The sequence below is a fragment of the Phalangium opilio genome, unplaced genomic scaffold, assembly GCF_054372755.1.
Source record: "Phalangium opilio isolate 3A_F unplaced genomic scaffold, DU_Popi_V2 ptg000352l_1, whole genome shotgun sequence".
Taxonomy (NCBI): Eukaryota; Metazoa; Arthropoda; class Arachnida; order Opiliones; family Phalangiidae; genus Phalangium; species Phalangium opilio.
The window spans coordinates 4,574,763-4,586,891 of NW_028324228.1; the positions used below are offsets into that span (position 1 = coordinate 4,574,763).

General features: G+C 47.0%; 18 non-coding genes and 14 pseudogenes across 18 annotated transcripts; all 32 read left to right on the forward strand.

Annotated features, from left to right (window-relative positions):
- The first annotated feature begins 70 nt into the window (after positions 1-70).
- On the forward strand, positions 71-343 carry LOC149606651 (signal recognition particle RNA; annotated as a pseudogene).
- Positions 344-434: 91 nt separating this feature from the next.
- On the forward strand, positions 435-707 carry LOC149606652 (signal recognition particle RNA; annotated as a pseudogene).
- A 91-nt stretch (positions 708-798) lies between these two features.
- Positions 799-1,070, forward strand: LOC149606653 (signal recognition particle RNA; annotated as a pseudogene).
- Positions 1,071-1,161: 91 nt separating this feature from the next.
- Positions 1,162-1,434, forward strand: LOC149606654 (signal recognition particle RNA; annotated as a pseudogene).
- A 91-nt stretch (positions 1,435-1,525) lies between these two features.
- LOC149606655 (signal recognition particle RNA) lies at positions 1,526-1,821 on the forward strand. The gene has a single exon (XR_016377181.1).
- Positions 1,822-1,914: 93 nt separating this feature from the next.
- On the forward strand, positions 1,915-2,187 carry LOC149606656 (signal recognition particle RNA; annotated as a pseudogene).
- A 91-nt stretch (positions 2,188-2,278) lies between these two features.
- LOC149606657 (signal recognition particle RNA) lies at positions 2,279-2,576 on the forward strand. The gene has a single exon (XR_016377317.1).
- Positions 2,577-2,667: 91 nt separating this feature from the next.
- Positions 2,668-2,940, forward strand: LOC149606658 (signal recognition particle RNA; annotated as a pseudogene).
- A 91-nt stretch (positions 2,941-3,031) lies between these two features.
- LOC149606659 (signal recognition particle RNA) lies at positions 3,032-3,327 on the forward strand. The gene has a single exon (XR_016377159.1).
- A 93-nt stretch (positions 3,328-3,420) lies between these two features.
- Positions 3,421-3,717, forward strand: LOC149606660 (signal recognition particle RNA). Its single transcript, XR_016377649.1, has one exon.
- Positions 3,718-3,809: 92 nt separating this feature from the next.
- Positions 3,810-4,082, forward strand: LOC149606661 (signal recognition particle RNA; annotated as a pseudogene).
- A 91-nt stretch (positions 4,083-4,173) lies between these two features.
- On the forward strand, positions 4,174-4,471 carry LOC149606662 (signal recognition particle RNA). Its single transcript, XR_016377567.1, has one exon.
- Positions 4,472-4,561: 90 nt separating this feature from the next.
- Positions 4,562-4,834, forward strand: LOC149606663 (signal recognition particle RNA; annotated as a pseudogene).
- A 91-nt stretch (positions 4,835-4,925) lies between these two features.
- On the forward strand, positions 4,926-5,223 carry LOC149606664 (signal recognition particle RNA). The gene has a single exon (XR_016377329.1).
- Positions 5,224-5,314: 91 nt separating this feature from the next.
- On the forward strand, positions 5,315-5,587 carry LOC149606665 (signal recognition particle RNA; annotated as a pseudogene).
- Positions 5,588-5,678: 91 nt separating this feature from the next.
- Positions 5,679-5,974, forward strand: LOC149606666 (signal recognition particle RNA). The gene has a single exon (XR_016377160.1).
- Positions 5,975-6,067: 93 nt separating this feature from the next.
- On the forward strand, positions 6,068-6,364 carry LOC149606667 (signal recognition particle RNA). The gene has a single exon (XR_016377650.1).
- Positions 6,365-6,456: 92 nt separating this feature from the next.
- LOC149606668 (signal recognition particle RNA) lies at positions 6,457-6,729 on the forward strand (annotated as a pseudogene).
- A 91-nt stretch (positions 6,730-6,820) lies between these two features.
- LOC149606669 (signal recognition particle RNA) lies at positions 6,821-7,118 on the forward strand. Its single transcript, XR_016377568.1, has one exon.
- Positions 7,119-7,208: 90 nt separating this feature from the next.
- On the forward strand, positions 7,209-7,481 carry LOC149606670 (signal recognition particle RNA; annotated as a pseudogene).
- A 91-nt stretch (positions 7,482-7,572) lies between these two features.
- Positions 7,573-7,870, forward strand: LOC149606671 (signal recognition particle RNA). Its single transcript, XR_016377570.1, has one exon.
- A 90-nt stretch (positions 7,871-7,960) lies between these two features.
- LOC149606672 (signal recognition particle RNA) lies at positions 7,961-8,255 on the forward strand. Its single transcript, XR_016377205.1, has one exon.
- Positions 8,256-8,349: 94 nt separating this feature from the next.
- LOC149606673 (signal recognition particle RNA) lies at positions 8,350-8,646 on the forward strand. The gene has a single exon (XR_016377684.1).
- A 91-nt stretch (positions 8,647-8,737) lies between these two features.
- On the forward strand, positions 8,738-9,035 carry LOC149606674 (signal recognition particle RNA). The gene has a single exon (XR_016377583.1).
- A 90-nt stretch (positions 9,036-9,125) lies between these two features.
- Positions 9,126-9,420, forward strand: LOC149606675 (signal recognition particle RNA). The gene has a single exon (XR_016377206.1).
- Positions 9,421-9,514: 94 nt separating this feature from the next.
- On the forward strand, positions 9,515-9,787 carry LOC149606676 (signal recognition particle RNA; annotated as a pseudogene).
- A 91-nt stretch (positions 9,788-9,878) lies between these two features.
- On the forward strand, positions 9,879-10,174 carry LOC149606677 (signal recognition particle RNA). Its single transcript, XR_016377145.1, has one exon.
- A 93-nt stretch (positions 10,175-10,267) lies between these two features.
- LOC149606678 (signal recognition particle RNA) lies at positions 10,268-10,540 on the forward strand (annotated as a pseudogene).
- A 91-nt stretch (positions 10,541-10,631) lies between these two features.
- Positions 10,632-10,929, forward strand: LOC149606679 (signal recognition particle RNA). Its single transcript, XR_016377294.1, has one exon.
- A 91-nt stretch (positions 10,930-11,020) lies between these two features.
- LOC149606680 (signal recognition particle RNA) lies at positions 11,021-11,317 on the forward strand. The gene has a single exon (XR_016377132.1).
- A 92-nt stretch (positions 11,318-11,409) lies between these two features.
- LOC149606681 (signal recognition particle RNA) lies at positions 11,410-11,682 on the forward strand (annotated as a pseudogene).
- A 91-nt stretch (positions 11,683-11,773) lies between these two features.
- Positions 11,774-12,071, forward strand: LOC149606682 (signal recognition particle RNA). The gene has a single exon (XR_016377337.1).
- The last annotated feature ends 58 nt before the right edge of the window (positions 12,072-12,129 follow it).

Sequence of the window (12,129 nt, forward strand, 5' to 3'; positions counted from 1 at the left end):
GATAGTGATTTTAACTTCAATGTTGTTATCCTTTCAAAGTTTGAATTGTTTTATTCGAGGTAATTTTGCAGCTGGGAGTTGTGGCGTTCCCCTGTAATCCAGCCCTTTGGAAGATAGAATCGACGGAAGGTATGAGGTTGGGATTCCTGTAACTCAAGGACTTGTTTAGATCGGATGTCCGCGTTAAGCTGGGCGTTAAAATGGTCGTCTTCAGGTAACTGATGGACCACCAGGTTGTTCTAAGGAGGGACAAAACGGCTCAGGGCGGTAACGCAGCATTCGTGATAGCGTCTGAGAGCGAGCTTCGAGTCACAACGCAACCAATACGACCGTACACGATTCTTATGTCAGTCTTTACACTTCAGATAGTGATTTTAACTTCAATGTTGTTATCCTTTCAAAGTTTGAATTGTTTTATTCGAGGTATCTTTGCAGCTGGAAGTTGTGGCGTTCCACTGTAATCCAGCCCTTTGGAAGCTAGAATCGATGGACGGTATGAGGTTGGGATTCCTGTAACTCAAGGACTTGTGTAGATCGGATGTCCGCGTTAAGCTGGGCGTTAATATGGTCGTCTTCAGGTAACTGATGGACCACCAGGTTGTTCTAAGGAGGGACAAAACGGCTCAGGGCGGTAACGCAGCATTCGGGATAGCGTCTGAGAGCGAGCTTCGAGTCACAACGCAACCAATACGACCGTACACGATTCTTATGTCAGTCTTTACACTTCAGATAGTGATTTTAACTTCAATGTTGTTATCCTTTCAAAGTTTGAATTGTTTTATTCGAGGTATCTTTGCAGCTGGAAGTTGTGGCGTTCCCCTGTAATCCAGGCCTTTGGAAGCTAGAATCGATGGACGGTATAAGGTTGGGATTCCTGTAACTCAAGGAGTTGTGTAGATCGGACGTCCGCGTTAAGCGGGGCGTTAATATGGTCGTTTTAGGTAACTGATGGACCACCAGGTTGTTCTAAGGAGGGACTAAACGGCTCAGGGCGGTAACGCAGCATTCGGGATAGCGTCTGAGAGCGAGCTTCGAGTCACAACGCAACCAATACGACCGTACACGATTCTTATGTCAGTCTTTACACTTCAGATAGTGATTTTAACTTCAATGTTGTTATCCTTTCAAAGTTTGAATTGTTTTATTCGAGGTATCTTTGCAGCTGGAAGTTGTGGCGTTCCCCTGTAATCCAGGCCTTTGGAAGCTAGAATCGATGGACGGTATAAGGTTGGGATTCCTGTAACTCAAGGAGTTGTGTAGATCGGACGTCCGCGTTAAGCGGGGCGTTAATATGGTCGTCTTCAGGTAACTGATGGACCACCAGGTTGTTCTAAGGAGGGACGAAACGGCTCAGGGCGGTAACGCAGCATTCGGGATAGCGTCTGAGAGCGAGCTTCGAGTCACAACGCAACCAATACGACCGTACACGATTCTTATGTCAGTCTTTACACTTCAGATAGTGATTTTAACTTCAATGTTGTTATCCTTTCAAAGTTTGAATTGTTTTATTCGAGGTAACTTTGCAGCTGGGAGTTGTGGCGTTCCCCTGTAATCCAGCCCTTTGAGAGCTAGAATCGATGGACGGTATGAGGTTGGGATTCCTGTAACTCATGGACTCGTGTAGATCGGACGTCCGCGATAAGCTGGGTGTCAATATGGTCGTCTTCAGGTAGCTCATGGACCACCAGGTTGTTCTAAGGAGGGACAAAACGGCTCAGGGCGGTAACGCAGCAGGCAAAAGTTACCGCATTCGGCAGTGACGGGATAACGTCTGAGAGCGAGCTTCGAGTCACAACGCAACCAATGCGACCGTACACGATTCTTATGTCAGTCTTTACACTTCAGATAGTGATTTTAACATCAATGTTCTTATCCTTGCAAAGTTTGAAATATTTTATTCGAGATAACTTTGAAGCTGGGAGTTGTGGCGAGCTCCTGTAATCCAGCCCTTTGGAAGCTAGAATCGATGGATGGTATGAGGTTGGGATTCCTGTGACTCATGGACTCGTGTAGATCGGACGTCCGCGTTAAGCTGGGTGTCAATATGGTCGTCTTCAGGTAACTGATGGACCACCAGGTTGTTCTAAGGAGGGACAAACCGGCTCAGGGCGGTAACGCAGCATTCGGGATAACGTCTGAGAGCGAGCTTAGAGTCAAAACGCAACCAATACGACCGTACACGATTCTTATGTCAGTCTTTACACTTCAGATAGTGATTTTAACTTCAATGTTGTTATCCTTTCAAAGTTTGAAATATTTTATTCGAGATAACTTTGCAGCTGGGAGTTGTGGCGTGCTCCTGTAATCCAGGCCTTTGGAAGCTAGAATCGATGGATGGTATGAGGTTGGGATTCCTGTGACTCATGGACTCGTGTAGATCGGACGTCCGCGTTAAGCTGGGTGTCAATATGGTCGTCTTCAGGTAACTGATGGACCACCAGGTTGTTCTAAGGAGGGACAAACCGGCTCAGGGCGGTAACGCAGCAGGCAAAAGTTCCCGCATTCGGCAGTGACGGGATAACGTCTGAGAGCGAGCTTCGAGTCACAACGCAACCAATACGACCGTACACGATTCTTATATCAGTCTTTACACTTCAGATAGTGATTTTAACTTCAATGTTGTTATCCTTTCAAAGTTTGAATTGTTTTATTCAAGGTAACTTTGCAGCTGGGAGTTGTGGCGTTCCCCTGTAATCCAGCCTTTTGGAAGCTAGAATCGATGGACGGTATGAGGTTGGGATTCCTGTAACTCAAGGACTTGTGTAGATCGGACGTCCGCGTTAAGCTGGGCATTAATATGGTCGTCTTCAGGTAACTGATGGACCACCAGGTTGTTCTAAGGAGAGACAAACCGGCTCAGGGCGGTAACGCAGCATTCGGGATAGCGTCTGAGAGCGAGCTTCGAGTCACAACGCAACCAATACGACCGTACACGATTCTTATGTCAGTCTTTACACTTCAGATAGTGATTTTAACTTCAATTTTGTTATCCTTTCAAAGTTTGAATTCTTTTATTCGAGGTAACTTTGCAGCTGGGAGTTGTGGCGTTCCCCTGTAATCCAGCCCTTTGGAAGCTAGAATCGATGGACGGTATGAGGTTGGGATTCCTGTAACTCATGGACTCGTGTAGATCGGACGTCCGCAATAAGCTGGGTGTCAATATGGTCGTCTTCAGGTAGCTCATGGACCACCAGGTTGTTCTAAGGAGGGACAAAACGGCTCAGGGCGGTAACGCAGCAGGCAAAAGTTACCGCATTCGGCAGTGACGGGATAACGTCTGAGAGCGAGCTTCGAGTCACAACGCAACCAATGCGACCGTACACGATTCTTATGTCAGTCTTTACACTTCAGATAGTGATTTTAACTTCAATGTTCTTATCCTTGCAAAGTTTGAAATATTTTATTCGAGATAACTTTGCAGCTGGGAGTTGTGGCGAGCTCCTGTAATCCAGCCCTTTGGAAGCTAGAATCGATGGATGGTATGAGGTTGGGATTCCTGTGACTCATGGACTCGTGTAGATCGGACGTCCGCGTTAAGCTGGGTGTCAATATTGTCGTCTTCAGGTAACTGAAGGACCACCAGGTTGTTCTAAGGAGGGACAAAACGGCTCAGGGCGGTAACGCAGTAGGCAAAAGTTCCCGCATTCGGCAGTGTCCGGATAACGTCTGAGAGCGAGCTTCGAGTCACAACGCAACCAATACGACCGTACACGATACTTATGTCAGTCTTTACACTTCAGATAGTGATTTTAGCTTCAATGTTGTTATCCTTTCAAAGTTTGAATTGTTTTATTCGAGGTAACTTTGCAGCTAGGAGTTGTGGCGTTCCTCTGTAACCCAGCCCTTTGGAAGCTAGAATCGATGGACGGTATGAGGTTGGGATTCCTGTAACTCAAGGACTCCTGTAGATCGGACGTCCGCGATAAGCTGGGTGTTAATATGGTCGTCTTCAGGTAACTGATGGACCACAAGGTTGTTCTAAGGAGGGACAAACCGGCTCAGGGCGGTAACGCAGCATTCGGGATAACGTCTGAGAGCGAGCTTCGAGTCAAAACGCAAACAATACGACCGTACACGATTCTTATGTCAGTCTTTACATTTCAGATAGTGATTTTAACTTCAATGTTGTTATCCTTTCAAAGTTTGAATTGTTTTATTCGAGGTAACTTTGCAGCTGGGAGTTGTGGCGTGCCCCTGTAATCCAGCCCTTTGGAAGCTAGAATCGATGGATGGTATGAGGTTGAGATTTCTGTGACTCATGGACTCGTGTAGATCGGACGTCCGCGTTAAGCTGGGTGTCAATATGGTCGTCTTCAGATAACTGATGGACCACCAGGTTGTTCTAAGGAGGGACAAAACGGCTCAGGGCGGTAACGCAGTAGGCAAAAGTTCCCGCATTCGGCAGTGTCGGGATAACGTCTGAGAGCGAGCTTCGAGTCACAACGCAACCAATACGACCGTACACGATTCTTATGTCAGTCTTTACACTTCAGATAGTGATTTTAACTTCAATGTTGTTATCCTTTCAAGTTTGAATTGTTTTATTCGAGGTAACTTTGCAGCTGGGAGTTGTGGCGTTCCCCTGTAATCCAGCCTTTTGGAAGCTAGAATCGATGGACGGTATGAGGTTGGGATTCCTGTAACTCAAGGACTCCTGTACATCGGACGTCCGCGATAAGCTGGGTGTTAATATGGTCGTCTTCAGGTAACTGATGGACCACAAGGTTGTTCTAAGGAGGGACAAACCGGCTCAGGGCGGTAACGCAGCATTCGGGATAACGTCTGAGAGCGAGCTTCGAGTCAAAACGCAAACAATACGACCGTACACGATTCTTATGTCAGTCTTTACATTTCAGATAGTGATTTTAACTTCAATGTTGTTATCCTTTCAAAGTTTGAATTGTTTTATTCGAGGTAACTTTGCAGCTGGGAGTTGTGGCGTGCCCCTGTAATCCAGCCCTTTGGAAGCTAGAATCGATGGATGGTATGAGGTTGAGATTTCTGTGACTCATGGACTCGTGTAGATCGGACGTCCGCGTTAAGCTGGGTGTCAATATGGTCGTCTTCAGGTAACTGATGGACCACCAGGTTGTTCTAAGGAGGGACAAACCGGCTCAGGGCGGTAACGCAGCAGGCAAAAGTTCCCGCATTCGGCAGTGACGGGATAACGTCTGAGAGCGAGCTTCGAGTCACAACGCAACCAATACGACCGTACACGATTCTTATATCAGTCTTTACACTTCAGATAGTGATTTTAACTTCAATGTTGTTATCCTTTCAAAGTTTGAATTGTTTTATTCAAGGTAACTTTGCAGCTGGGAGTTGTGGCGTTCCCCTGTAATCCAGCCTTTTGGAAGCTAGAATCGATGGACGGTATGAGGTTGGGATTCCTGTAACTCAAGGACTTGTGTAGATCGGACGTCCGCGTTAAGCTGGGCATTAATATGGTCGTCTTCAGGTAACTGATGGACCACCAGGTTGTTCTAAGGAGAGACAAACCGGCTCAGGGCGGTAACGCAGCATTCGGGATAGCGTCTGAGAGCGAGCTTCGAGTCACAACGCAACCAATACGACCGTACACGATTCTTATGTCAGTCTTTACACTTCAGATAGTGATTTTAACTTCAATTTTGTTATCCTTTCAAAGTTTGAATTCTTTTATTCGAGGTAACTTTGCAGCTGGGAGTTGTGGCGTTCCCCTGTAATCCAGCCCTTTGGAAGCTAGAATCGATGGACGGTATGAGGTTGGGATTCCTGTAACTCATGGACTCGTGTAGATCGGACGTCCGCAATAAGCTGGGTGTCAATATGGTCGTCTTCAGGTAGCTCATGGACCACCAGGTTGTTCTAAGGAGGGACAAAACGGCTCAGGGCGGTAACGCAGCAGGCAAAAGTTACCGCATTCGGCAGTGACGGGATAACGTCTGAGAGCGAGCTTCGAGTCACAACGCAACCAATGCGACCGTACACGATTCTTATGTCAGTCTTTACACTTCAGATAGTGATTTTAACTTCAATGTTCTTATCCTTGCAAAGTTTGAAATATTTTATTCGAGATAACTTTGCAGCTGGGAGTTGTGGCGAGCTCCTGTAATCCAGCCCTTTGGAAGCTAGAATCGATGGATGGTATGAGGTTGGGATTCCTGTGACTCATGGACTCGTGTAGATCGGACGTCCGCGTTAAGCTGGGTGTCAATATTGTCGTCTTCAGGTAACTGAAGGACCACCAGGTTGTTCTAAGGAGGGACAAAACGGCTCAGGGCGGTAACGCAGTAGGCAAAAGTTCCCGCATTCGGCAGTGTCCGGATAACGTCTGAGAGCGAGCTTCGAGTCACAACGCAACCAATACGACCGTACACGATACTTATGTCAGTCTTTACACTTCAGATAGTGATTTTAGCTTCAATGTTGTTATCCTTTCAAAGTTTGAATTGTTTTATTCGAGGTAACTTTGCAGCTAGGAGTTGTGGCGTTCCTCTGTAACCCAGCCCTTTGGAAGCTAGAATCGATGGACGGTATGAGGTTGGGATTCCTGTAACTCAAGGACTCCTGTAGATCGGACGTCCGCGATAAGCTGGGTGTTAATATGGTCGTCTTCAGGTAACTGATGGACCACAAGGTTGTTCTAAGGAGGGACAAACCGGCTCAGGGCGGTAACGCAGCATTCGGGATAACGTCTGAGAGCGAGCTTCGAGTCAAAACGCAAACAATACGACCGTACACGATTCTTATGTCAGTCTTTACATTTCAGATAGTGATTTTAACTTCAATGTTGTTATCCTTTCAAAGTTTGAATTGTTTTATTCGAGGTAACTTTGCAGCTGGGAGTTGTGGCGTGCCCCTGTAATCCAGCCCTTTGGAAGCTAGAATCGATGGATGGTATGAGGTTGAGATTTCTGTGACTCATGGACTCGTGTAGATCGGACGTCCGCGTTAAGCTGGGTGTCAATATGGTCGTCTTCAGATAACTGATGGACCACCAGGTTGTTCTAAGGAGGGACAAAACGGCTCAGGGCGGTAACGCAGTAGGCAAAAGTTCCCGCATTCGGCAGTGTCGGGATAACGTCTGAGAGCGAGCTTCGAGTCACAACGCAACCAATACGACCGTACACGATTCTTATGTCAGTCTTTACACTTCAGATAGTGATTTTAACTTCAATGTTGTTATCCTTTCAAGTTTGAATTGTTTTATTCGAGGTAACTTTGCAGCTGGGAGTTGTGGCGTTCCCCTGTAATCCAGCCTTTTGGAAGCTAGAATCGATGGACGGTATGAGGTTGGGATTCCTGTAACTCAAGGACTCCTGTACATCGGACGTCCGCGATAAGCTGGGTGTTAATATGGTCGTCTTCAGGTAACTGATGGACCACAAGGTTGTTCTAAGGAGGGACAAACCGGCTCAGGGCGGTAACGCAGCATTCGGGATAACGTCTGAGAGCGAGCTTCGAGTCAAAACGCAAACAATACGACCGTACACGATTCTTATGTCAGTCTTTACATTTCAGATAGTGATTTTAACTTCAATGTTGTTATCCTTTCAAAGTTTGAATTGTTTTATTCGAGGTAACTTTGCAGCTGGGAGTTGTGGCGTGCCCCTGTAATCCAGCCCTTTGGAAGCTAGAATCGATGGATGGTATGAGGTTGAGATTTCTGTGACTCATGGACTCGTGTAGATCGGACGTCCGCGTTAAGCTGGGTGTCAATATGGTCGTCTTCAGATAACTGATGGACCACCAGGTTGTTCTAAGGAGGGACAAAACGGCTCAGGGCGGTAACGCAGTAGGCAAAAGTTCCCGCATTCGGCAGTGTCGGGATAACGTCTGAGAGCGAGCTTCGAGTCACAACGCAACCAATACGACCGTACACGATTCTTATGTCAGTCTTTACACTTCAGATAGTGATTTTAACTTCAATGTTGTTATCCTTTCAAGTTTGAATTGTTTTATTCGAGGTAACTTTGCAGCTGGGAGTTGTGGCGTTCCCCTGTAATCCAGCCTTTTGGAAGCTAGAATCGATGGACGGTATGAGGTTGGGATTCCTGTAACTCAAGGACTCCTGTAAATCGGACGTCCGCGATAAGCTGGGTGTCAATATGGTCGTCTTCAGGTAGCTCATGGACCACCAGGTTGTTCTATGGAGGGACAAAACGGCTCAGGGCGGTAACGCAGCAGGCAAAAGTTGCCGGATTCGGCAGTGACGGGATAACGTCTGAGAGCGAGCTTCGAGTCACAACGCAACCAATGCGACCGTACACGATTCATATGTCAGTCTTTACACTTCAGATAGTGATTTTAACCTCAATGTTCTTATCCTTGCAAAGATTGAAATATTTTATTCGAGATAACTTTGCAGCGGGGAGTTGTGGCGAGCTCCTGTAATCCAGCCCTTTGGAAGCTAGAATCGATGGATGGTATGAGGTTGGGATTCCTGTGACTCATGGACTCGTTTAGAACGGACGTCCGCGTTAAGCTGGGTGTCAATATGGTCGTCTTCAGGTAACTGATGGACCACCAGGTTGTTCTAAGGAGGGACAAAACGGCTCAGGGCGGTAACGCAGTAGGTAAAGTTCCCGCATTCGGCAGTGTCGGGATAACGTCTGAGAGCGAGCTTCGAGTCACAACGCAACCAATACGACCGTACACGATTCTTATGTCAGTCTTTACACTTCAGATAGTGATTTTAACTTCAATGTTGTTATCCTTTCAAAGTTTGAATTGTTTTATTCGAGGTAACTTTGCAGCTGGGAGTTGTGGCGTGCCCCTGTAATCCAGCCCTTTGGAAGCTAGAATCGATGGATGGTATGAGGTTGAGATTCCTGTGACTCATGGACTCGTGTAGATCGGACGTCCGCGTTAAGCTGGGTGTCAATATGGTCGTCTTCAGATAACTGATGGACCACCAGGTTGTTCTAAGGAGGGACAAAACGGCTCAGGGCGGTAACGCAGTAGGCAAAAGTTCCCGCATTCGGCAGTGTCGGGATAACGTCTGAGAGCGAGCTTCGAGTCACAACGCAACCAATACGACCGTACACGATTCTTATGTCAGTCTTTACACTTCAGATAGTGATTTTAACTTCAATGTTGTTATCCTTTCAAGTTTGAATTGTTTTATTCGAGGTAACTTTGCAGCTGGGAGTTGTGGCGTTCCCCTGTAATCCAGCCTTTTGGAAGCTAGAATCGATGGACGGTATGAGGTTGGGATTCCTGTAACTCAAGGACTCCTGTAAATCGGACGTCCGCGATAAGCTGGGTGTCAATATGGTCGTCTTCAGGTAGCTCATGGACCACCAGGTTGTTCTATGGAGGGACAAAACGGCTCAGGGCGGTAACGCAGCAGGCAAAAGTTGCCGGATTCGGCAGTGACGGGATAACGTCTGAGAGCGAGCTTCGAGTCACAACGCAACCAATGCGACCGTACACGATTCATATGTCAGTCTTTACACTTCAGATAGTGATTTTAACCTCAATGTTCTTATCCTTGCAAAGTTTGAAATATTTTATTCGAGATAACTTTGCAGCGGGGAGTTGTGGCGAGCTCCTGTAATCCAGCCCTTTGGAAGCTAGAATCGATGGATGGTATGAGGTTGGGATTCCTGAGACTCATGGACTCGTGTAGATCGGACGTCCACGTTAAGCTGGGTGTCAATATGGTCGTCTTCAGGTAACTGATGGACCACCAGGTTGTTCTAAGGAGGGACAAATCGGCTCAGGGCGGTAACGCAGGATTCGGGATAGCGTCTGAGAGCGAGCTTCGAGTCACAACGCAACCAATACGACCGTACACGATTCTTATGTCAGTCTTTACACTTCAGATAGTGATTTTAACTTCAATGTTGTTATCCTTTCAAAGTTTGAATTGTTTTATTCGAGGTAACTTTGCAGCTGGGAGTTGTGGCGTTCCCCTGTAATCCAGCCCATTAGAAGCTAGAATCGATGGACGGTATGCGGTTGGGATTCCTGTAACTCAAGGACTCCTGTAGATCGGACGTCCGCGATAAGCTGGGTGTTAATATGGTCGTCTTCAGGTAACTGATGGACCACCAGGTTGTTCTAAGGAGGGACAAACCGGCTCAGGGCGGTAACGCAGCAGGCAAAAGTTCCCGCATTCGGCAGTGACGGGATAACGTCTGAGAGCGAGCTTCGAGTCACAACGCAACCAATACGACCGTTTACGATTCTTATGTCAGTCTTTACACTTCAGATAGTGATTTTAACTTCAATGTTGTTATCCTTTCCAAGTTTGAATTGTTTTATTCGAGGTAACTTTGCAGCTGGGAGTTGTGGCGTTCCCCTGTAATCCAGCGCTTTGGAAGCTAGAATCGATGGGCGGTATGAGGTTGGGATTCCTTTAACTCAAGGACTTGTGTAAATCGGACGTCCGCGTTAGGCTGGGCGTTAATATGGTCGTCTCCAGGTATCTGATGGACCACCAGGTTGTTCTAAGGAAGGACAAACCGGCTCAGGGCGGTAACGCAGCATTCGGGATAGCGTCTGAGAGCGAGCTTCGAGTCACAACGCAACCAATACGACCGTACACGATTCTTATGTCAGTCTTTACACTTCAGATAGTGATTTTAACTTCAACGTTGTTATTCTTTCAAAGTTTGAATTGTTTTATTCGAGGTAACTTTGCAGCTGGGAGTTGTGGCGAGCTCCTGTAATCCAGCCCTTTGGAAGCTAGAATCGATGGATGGTATGAGGTTGGGATTCCTGTGACTCATTGACTCGTGTAGATCGGGCGTCCGCGTTAAGCTGGGTGTCAATATGGTCGTCTTCAGGTAACTGATGGACCACCAGGTTGTTCTAAGGAGGGACAAACCGGCTCAGGGCGGTAACGCAGCAGGCAAAAGTTCCCGCATTCGGCAGTGACGGGATAGCGTCTGAGAGCGAGCTTCGAGTCACAACGCAACCAATACGACCGTACACGATTCTTATGTCAGTCTTTACACTTCAGATAGTGATTTTAACTTCAATGTTGTTATCCTTTCAAAGTTTGAATTGTTTTATTCGAGGTAACTTTGCAGCTGGGAGTTGTGGCGTTCCCCTGTAATCCAGCCCATTAGAAGCTAGAATCGATGGACGGTATGCGGTTGGGATTCCTGTAACTCAAGGACTCCTGTAGATCGGACGTCCGCGATAAGCTGGGTGTTAATATGGTCGTCTTCAGGTAACTGATGGACCACCAGGTTGTTCTAAGGAGGGACAAACCGGCTCAGGGCGGTAACGCAGCAGGCAAAAGTTCCCGCATTCGGCAGTGACGGGATAACGTCTGAGAGCGAGCTTCGAGTCACAACGCAACCAATATGACCGTTTACGATTCTTATGTCAGTCTTTACACTTCAGATAGTGATTTTAACTTCAATGTTGTTATCCTTTCCAAGTTTGAATTGTTTTATTCGAGGTAACTTTGCAGCTGGGAGTTGTGGCGTTCCCCTGTAATCCAGCGCTTTGGAAGCTAGAATCGATGGGCGGTATGAGGTTGGGATTCCTTTAACTCAAGGACTTGTGTAAATCGGACGTCCGCGTTAGGCTGGGCGTTAATATGGTCGTCTTCAGGTATCTGATGGACCACCAGGTTGTTCTAAGGAAGGACAAACCGGCTCAGGGCGGTAACGCAGCATTCTGGATAGCGTCTGAGAGCGAGCTTCGAGTCACAACGCAACCAATACGACCGTACACGATTCTTATGTCAGTCTTTACACTTCAGATAGTGATTTTAACTTCAACGTTGTTATTCTTTCAAAGTTTGAATTGTTTTATTCGAGGTAACTTTGCAGCTGGGAGTTGTGGCGAGCTCCTGTAATCCAGCCCTTTGGAAGCTAGAATCGATGGATGGTATGAGGTTGGGTTTCCTGTGACTCATGGACTCGTGTAGATCGGACGTCCGCGTTAAGCTGGGTGTCAATATGGTCGTCTTCAGGTAACTGATGGACCACCAGGTTGTTCTAAGGAGGGACAAACCGGCTCAGGGCGGTAACGCAGCAGGCAAACGTTTCCGCATTCGGCAGTGACGGGATAGCGTCTGAGAGCGAGCTTCGAGTCACAACGCAACCAATACGACCGTACACGATTCTTATGTCAGTCTTTACACTTCAGATAGTGATTTTAACTTCAATGTTGTTATCCTTTCAA